Source organism: Cervus canadensis, chromosome X (genome assembly GCF_019320065.1).
Source record: "Cervus canadensis isolate Bull #8, Minnesota chromosome X, ASM1932006v1, whole genome shotgun sequence".
NCBI lineage: Eukaryota > Metazoa > Chordata > Mammalia > Artiodactyla > Cervidae > Cervus > Cervus canadensis.
In genome coordinates this window covers 113,935,918-113,944,148 of record NC_057419.1, presented here as the reverse complement: position 1 = coordinate 113,944,148, position 8,231 = coordinate 113,935,918, and the positions used below count along the sequence as shown (strand labels likewise).

The 8,231-nt window shown below is 45.0% G+C and overlaps 1 long non-coding RNA gene across 1 annotated transcript; it reads left to right on the top strand.

The window, feature by feature from the left end:
* Positions 1-570: 570 nt before the first annotated feature.
* LOC122434713 lies at positions 571-5,533 on the top strand. The gene is made up of 4 exons (XR_006267445.1): positions 571-626; positions 1,311-1,679; positions 3,350-3,513; positions 4,418-5,533. It is a non-coding gene; the product is annotated as an uncharacterized LOC122434713 (long non-coding RNA).
* The last annotated feature ends 2,698 nt before the right edge of the window (positions 5,534-8,231 follow it).

The window sequence follows — 8,231 nt, the reverse complement described above, 5'->3', positions numbered from 1 at the left end:
TTTGGCTACCAGGAGACTCTCCTTCTGGTCCTCTAACTCAGAGTGGGGGGTATTTAGTTTCCTCACTCTGTTGTGTACTTCCTTTGAATGGATTCGCCTAGATGACCAAGTGGTGAGATAATACAAAAACAGCACAACAGTCACTTCTCACAAAAGCTTTCCTTTAAAGAGAGAAATACCACCCTCCCTCAAAGGTTTAGGTGTCTGCCATGCTGTTATTGAGTCTTCCACCACAGGGTTACAGATCTAGGCCTGGGGCTTTTGCTTCTGCTCATGTTATAAATCCCGCAGTATATTCATGCTATTTTGCTTTACACCAGGGATCAGCAAACTTTCCCGGTAAGCGCTGCTGCTGCTGCTAAGTCACTTCAGTCGTGTCTGACTCTGTGCGACCCCATAGACGGCAGCCCACCAGCCTCTGCTGTCCCTGGAATTCTCCAGTCAAGAACACTGGAGTGGGCTGCCATTTCCCTCTCCAATGCATGAAAGTGAAAAGTGAAAGTGAAGTTGCTCAGTTGTGTCCGACTCTTTGCGACCCCATGGACTGCAGCCCACCAGGCTCCTCTACCCATGGGATTTTCAAGGCAAGAGTACTGGAGTGGGGTGCCATCACCTTCTCCGTCACGGTAAATGGCTAAATTGTAAATATTTTTTACTTTGTAGGCCATGTTTTCTCTTAGATAGAATTTGTATTTTATTTTTGTATTATATTCATAATAATTTTGTGTCTAATGTATTCACATTTAAGGTTTATAATTAATTTAGTTAATTATTCAATTTACTTAATATTAAAGTTTATTTAATAGTTATAATATTATTATAGTAATTAGCTTATATTGTATTTTTATATTTAGTGTTTACCTCACGTTCTTTTTTTGTGAGAGGATCATTTCACATCCAGCATACCACAGTCCGTGTAGCTGTCACATTTCCTTAAACTTTACCTTTCAGTGACAGTTTCTCAGACTTTCCTTTTTTTTTTTTTTTTTTTTTTGGATGACATTTACAATTTTGAGGCATACTGGCTAAGTATATTGTAGGGACTTCCCTCATGGTCCAGTGGTTAGGACTCTGTGCTTCCACTGCAGGGGGCGTGGGTTTGATCCCTGGTTAGGGAACTATGTTCATGCATGCTGAGTGACCAGAAAAATGTAAAACATCAAACTAGGTTGTGGCAACCACGGGTCCCTCTTGATCCCTCACCACTTTTCTCTTGAGCTCCACACACTACAGGACACTCTGGCTGTCCACTGAGGTAAGGGTGGGGTACACAGCTATTTGAGTATCATGGTCCTTTTCTCCCCTTAAAGAACAATTTCATGGACTCCGACAAGAAAGCGATGGAGCTCTAAGAAACAAATTACAGCCACTCTCAGTTCAGCACAGCATCGGCAGACATTGGTGTTTACTCATCACAGGAGCATCTACTAACAGTCAGTGGGAGACATGGAGTTACCATGTTAGAGATAATTTCTCCAGTTCGCAGAGAGTGAGAATGGTGTCCTCAAGATCTCACCCTGGAGGGCCGGCTCCCTGTGCAGCCCCTCCCAGCTGGCAGGGGTTGGCAGAAAGGGTAAACCTTCTTGGATGGCCTTCAGACTGGAGCACAGTAAACACCAGAAGGTGAATATTTCCCAAATCCTGTTGACAAAAATTCCTCCTCATGGATCCAGTCACAGGTGAGAATAGGAGAAAACACAGAGATCCTGGAGACTGCTGCCTTCCTGTTCTGAATCTTTAGCACAATGTCTGATATCATCATCTTTATAGTTAGTAAGAACACTACCGATAGTAGGCTGTCCTACTGTTACATTATTTTCACAATATTTCAGACTTTAAGCATTTTATGTGAATAAACTTACTTAAACCTTATAACAATCCTACAGTACCTATAAGTAGGTATATAGCTATCACCATTATAGATCAAGAAACTGAGGTAAAAAAATGTTTGATTGTGTATCACTGGTAGTGCAATCTAATCCAAAGCACCTTCTCTAAACCCCTTATAAACTCGTTAAAACTTCCATGGGTCTCTGTAAAGTTTATTCATACATCTAATTCACACATCTTTAGATCATTCATCTGAGCGATGTTTTCAACTTCAGTTCTTTTTTGCTGTGCTAGTGAGGGATATGCTAAGACATCTGAATAAGGGAAGCTTAAGGACATGTTGGGCAGTTTGTAGAGTGGATGGTCCAAGATGAAGAGGGCAACAGGATCCCTACCTCAGAGCCTCCCACTCCAATAATAGGAAGCAACTCACAGCCCTGACAAGACTCAGTTTATGACTGAAAAACAACAAATGAGAAAATAACTGAAGGACTTCACATAGGTTACCCGCTTTTGAGTAGAAACTCATCATCTGGACATGATTTCAAGTGCTCATTCTTGTAGGAGAAAGTAAGAACTCCTTCCTCTGAGCTCTGAATAGGCAACTCTCCTGTTTGGAATCATTTGTTTAGCCTGCCCCTGTGTTGTGAGCTTTGAGAGCCTAGGCCATACCCGTTAATTCTCAGAAGTCCAGGCCCAGCTCAAAGCCCCTGAGGGCCCCCTGAATGTTTTGTGAACGAGTGACTCCACATTTAAACATTCATCTAAGAATGAGAAGGTCAAGGAATGCTGAAGATAATATTTGTGAGGTAGACTTCAAATATCGAGGCAGTTGAGGGATATATTGATGGCAGGGGTGTACACTCACATTCATACTGTACTAAATAGCTCACACAATGATTTGTTGACTCTTATTAACTTTCCTGCCCACCATCACATTAAGAATTAGCATGTATACCAATTTATGGATGAAGAAACTGAGAACCAGCTGGTCGTACAACCTTGTTCAGGCAGAATTGATGAGGCCAGCTACTTTAGTTCCAAACATTATCTCTAGGACATAGCAACCTGCAACTTTCAGCTCATTTTCTTTATCGTCTGAATGTGTTTCTGCCGATCGTCTTTTCTCGATCTCACTACTTTGTCACCGTATTTTTCAGATGTGTTTTTGTCCCCTCTGTAATTTTCCATGCTTCCTCGTCCATCAAAGGTCCACTGATTAATAGAAAACCCCTCGGTTTTCTCTGTGAGCCCTTGCCCTCTTCTTTCCCTGACCTCCAGCTACACTCTCTGCCTTGCTCTCAATTTTATGCAGAAAGCTGAAGGGAAAGAACCTTAGGATATGAATGCTAGTTTTGATTCACTACCCACTTAGGTCCCTTTTTTATATACCAGTGTTCAGACCGCCCCTCCACCAGGTATCTCCAAGAATTGTCAAAGCTTTAACTAAAGTCATGCATGTGAAAACACTTCTTAAAGTCCTAAAGAACTAAAGAAATGCGTGTTGTCTTTTACTCAGATGGAAGGGAATGTCCAGGGGCCCGTTAAGTAAGCTATCTAGTTTGAAGGAATTGCCGAAAGCAGCAAAATTGCTGAAGACAAGTGGCTCTGAGCAGGCTCAGAAACCAGTGCCCCCTCCCAGAGAAGCAAGGACCCCTGGACAACACCCCAGACGAAAAGTCGGTAAGAGAAAATGTGGAGAGTTCCTCTAATCCCTGTAGAAAAGTGAATAACTATGGCCTAGATGTGTGGCGTGGACGTTGGGTAGGTGTGGGTTTAAGGTGGACTGATCTGAGACATGAAGTTAGCAGTGGGGCCTTGGGAAAATCTTACACATTTTCTGAGGTCCTGCTTGCTCATCTGTAAAGTCAAGATAAGGATACATAAGTCATACAGTGTTTGAAAGCATTACATTAAATGCAAAAGTGCTGACACATACAAGTAGTACAATAAATCCAGCTGTGATAATAGGGACCATGCTTTGTTAGTGTTTATGCCCAGACGTCTGCTCAATGCCTATGTGTCATGTGCCCTCAACATCTATTTTCTGAGTAGATGTGTCAGTGAACTATTTCCTCAGTAGGAAGGTTGGGCAGTTAAACCTACTGACAGGAAGTGCAGGAAGCTAACACTGAACTGGGCATCTGTGATCAGTGTGGAGCCTCAGTCTCCTGAACCAGTAGTTAAAGGGAGAAGAAACAAAGTATAGAGAAGGGACTTCCTGGTGGTTAAGTGGCTGAGACTCCGTGCTTCCACTGCAGTAGGTGTGGGTTCCATTCCTGGTCAGGGAACTGAGATCCCACAAACCATTCACCATAGCCAAAATAAATAAGGGAACATTAAAACGTAAAAATTCATGTCAGTGTATGGCAAAACCACTACAATATTGTAAAATAATTAGCCTCCAGCTAAGAAAATAAATGGAGAAAAAAAGAAAGCTGGAAAAAAAATGTAAAAGTTTGAAAAATTGAAAAAGTTTTCACAAGGTGTATAGATGGACAAGTAGGAGATCTCACACTTTCTGGTAAAACAGGGACTGACTCTCCAGACCCTACCAGCCTTGCTTAGCTTCTGTTCTCCATCTTAGAACTCAGAAGAAAGGAGACTGGAGTGAAGAGGGATAGTCTACGAGAAAGAAAAAGCCACGTGTGCCAAGAGGTCAGCGAGCCCCAGGAAGATGACTGCCTTTGTGAGTGACCCTGCTGGCCCACTCACGGAGAAGGGGTTATGAGGCCTCGGTCCGATAACCTCACTTCACCATCTGGTCCCCCAATCATCCCCTTCCTCTATGACTTTGGGTACAGGATCGAGACCAAATGCCGTGAGTGCCCCATTTCTTTCTGAAGGTCTTTACGACCAGCAACATCACTATACCTCCCTTCGTCCCCGTTGCTCTAGCCTCCAGATTGTGAGGAGTGTCAGAAATTCTTCATCGACAGCTGTGCTGCCCATGTTGCTCCAACCTTTGTAAAGGACTCTGCACTGGAGAAGGGGCATGCGAACCACTCAGCCCTCACTCTGCCCTCTGGGTTAAGTTTCAGACTCTCGGGCATCCCTGAGGCTGGGCTTGGAATATGGAACGAGGCTCCCGATCTTCCTCTGGGCCTGCACTTTGGCCCCTATGAGAGCCAGATCACAGACAATGAAGAGGCTGCCAAGAGTGGATACTTCTTGGCTTGTGAGGAATAACCCTCTTTGCCTGTCCTCTGGCCTCAAATCGCTTGTGTGTGGTGGAGAGTTACTCCACGTCTACATGCAAGGATGCACATGGTGATGACATGGTCGGCAATGACACAGTCGGCCCTGTGTACTGTGTGCCCTGGGCATGAACACAGGACTGCTAAAGATCAGAGGAAGGTGGGACACAGTGGTACAGGCACACAGGACTTCTATCTAAAGATCAGAGGAGATGTGGGAGGCGGTGGTACGGGCATACAGAAGTGACTCCTCACTTGTGGAGCCCTTGCCTTCAATGTGCCAATAGACTCAGACTTGGAATGATGATTAAGGAGCTTACCATGTGGTCCCACTGGCAGTTGAATCCATGCAGGCTGAAGAGCACCAATGACAGCAGAGGGAAATAGTTCTTCTATTCAGTTCAGTTCAGTTCAATCGCTCAGTCGTGTCCGACTCTTTGCGAGCCCGTGAATCACAGCACGCCAGGCCTCCCTGTCCATCACCAACTCCCGGAGTTTACCTAGACTCATGTCCATCGAGTCAGTGATGCCATCCAGCCATCTCATCCTCTGTCATCCCCTTCTCCTCCTGCCCCCAATCCCTCCCAGCATCAGGGTCTTTTTCAATGAGTCAGCTCTTCGCATGAGGTGGCCAAAGTATTGGAGTTTCAGCTTCAGCATCTGTCCTTCCAATGAACACCCAGGACTGATCTCCTTTAGGATGGACTGGTTGGATCTCCTTCAGTCCAAGGGACTCTCAAGAGTCTTCTCCAACACCACAGTTCAAAAGCATCAATTCTTCGGCGCTCAGCTTTCTTTATAGTCCAACTCTCACATCCATACATGACCACTGGGAAAACCATAGCCTTGACCAGACGGACGGTTGTTGGCCAAGTAATGTCTCTGCTTTTTAATATGCTATGTAGGTTGGTCATAACTTTCCTTCCAAGGAGTAAGCATCTTTTAATTTCATGGCTGCAGTCACCATCTGCAGTGATTTTGGAGCCCCAAGGAATAAAGTCTGCCGCTGTTTCCAGTGTTTTCCCCATCTATTTGCCATGAAGTGATGGGAGCAGATGCCATGATCTTTGTTTTCTGAATGGTGAGCTCTAAGCCGACTTTTTCACTCTCTTCTCTCACTTTCATCAAGAGGCTTTTTCATTCCTCTTCACTTTCTGCCATAAGGGTGGTGTCATCTGCATATCTGAGGTGATTGATATTTCTCCCGGCAGTCTTGATTCCAGCCTGTGCTTCTTCCAGCCCAGCGTTTCTCATGATGTACTCTGCATGTGAATTAAATAAGCAGGGTGACAATATACAGCCTTGGCGTACTCCTTTTCCTGTTTGGAACCAGTCTGTTGGTCCATGTCCAGTTCTAACTGTTGCTTCCTGACGTGCATATAGGTTTCTCAAGAGTCAGGTCAGGTGGTTTGGTATTTACATCTCTTTGAGAATTTCCACAGTTTATTGTGATCCACACAGTCGAAGGCTTTGGCATAGTCAGTAAAGCAGAAATAGATGTTTTTCCGGAACTCTCTTGCTTTTTGATGATCCAGTGCATATTGGCAATTTGATCTCTGGTTCCTCTGCCTTTTTTTTTTTTCTCCTCTGCCTTTTCTAAAACCAGCTTGAACATCTGGAAGTTCATGGCTCACGTATTAGTGAAGCCTGGCTTGGAGAATTTTGAGCATTACTTCACTAGCGTGTGATGTGAGTGTAATTGTGCGGTAGTGTGAGCATTCTTTGGCATTGCCTTTCTTTGGGTTCTTCTATTACTTTCTACCAGAAAAATAAAAGAGAGAAGAAAGCTTGTATTTCTTTTCTGACATTCAGATCACCAAAGGGAGAAACTGATGTGAGTATGTGAATGGATAGGAGACATCTGTGGCCAGCTGAATGAGGTGAATGCAGTGAGTCTGCAGTTCATAGACGTCGCTTCTCCCTCAAGCCCACACCCCTTTCCTTCTCAACCTGTCTCCCTCAATAGCTTTCACATCATCTTTCCTGTTTTCCCTCCATATCATGCTCTTTCATTTCAAAGGACATTAGAAATAAAGAAAGAAAAATATAGCATGTGCCCTCAAAATATAAGTCTATGCTCAAGAAAACTGAGGTACTTGAAAACAACTTGAGTCTAGATTCACCAGGGACACTTTAACTCACTTAACTGACACTGCAAAGCACCTTATGTCCCAGTTTAGACAGTGAACTTCATTACTGAAGTAGATCACACAACCCATGTCCTTTTGGAGAACATACTGCAGACAGACATTAACCAAATGATTTTAGGAATAGTAACCTTAATTTTTCTATTTTTGAATAGAAACAGGATAACCTAACACAGGAGACCTTGAGTCCATGTGGGCAACAGCCTCTCCAGGCTCAGTTCCAGTGAGAAGTGGGCCCTGAGGCCTGGCAAGGAATGGGGGGGCAGGATGGCCGTGAGCATGGCCGTTCTCTGAGGGCCTCTCCTTTCATCAGGGCATGTGGAAGTGAATAAACTATTCCCGTTGTATGTCTCAAGCTATGTCAGAACACTCTCCAAGTTTCCGTGGGAGGGGGTGGGCAAGTGAATAGGACCCTGGATACAGGTGGGGAGATTGGAGAAAAACCTCAGGAGAGAAGGCAGGCTGGGGTGAGTGCTGAGGGGTGTGTGCTAGCCTAGGAGCACCAAGTCCTGTGGAATGAAAGAGAACTTAATTTAGAGTTTAGAGGAGCTGGAGGTCACCAGTGTTATGGACAGTCCAGGTGGAGACAAGTGTGGAGCTGGGCTCTGGAAAATGGCTAGCTAGGTAAGGAAAGAAAAGCATTCCAGCTAGGAAGAGGACCAGAAACAGGATCTGGAAATAGGAATTCACACAGCATGATCGAAGGTGTAAACAAAAAGTCCCCATGAGTGGCTGTGGGAGTCATGACGGCCTCAGAGCCTGAAGGCAAGGAACTGGTCATGGTCCAACAGAGGAGGGGACTCGTCACCTGTGGTTTCTTTCTCTTTCCCAGCCTAGACCCCAGGTATGTGAACTGTGCCTGGGACGATGGGGAGCAGAACCTGGTGGCCTTGCAGTGTCATGGGCAGATCTTCTACCAAACCTGCCAGGTGGTCAGGCTGGGCTGTGAGCTGCTGGTCTGGTACAGGGATGAGTATGGCCAGGAACTCGGCATCAAATGTGACAGCAGGAGGAAGAGTAAGCTCGCAGCCAGGAGAGGTGAGCGCCACCCCTCTTC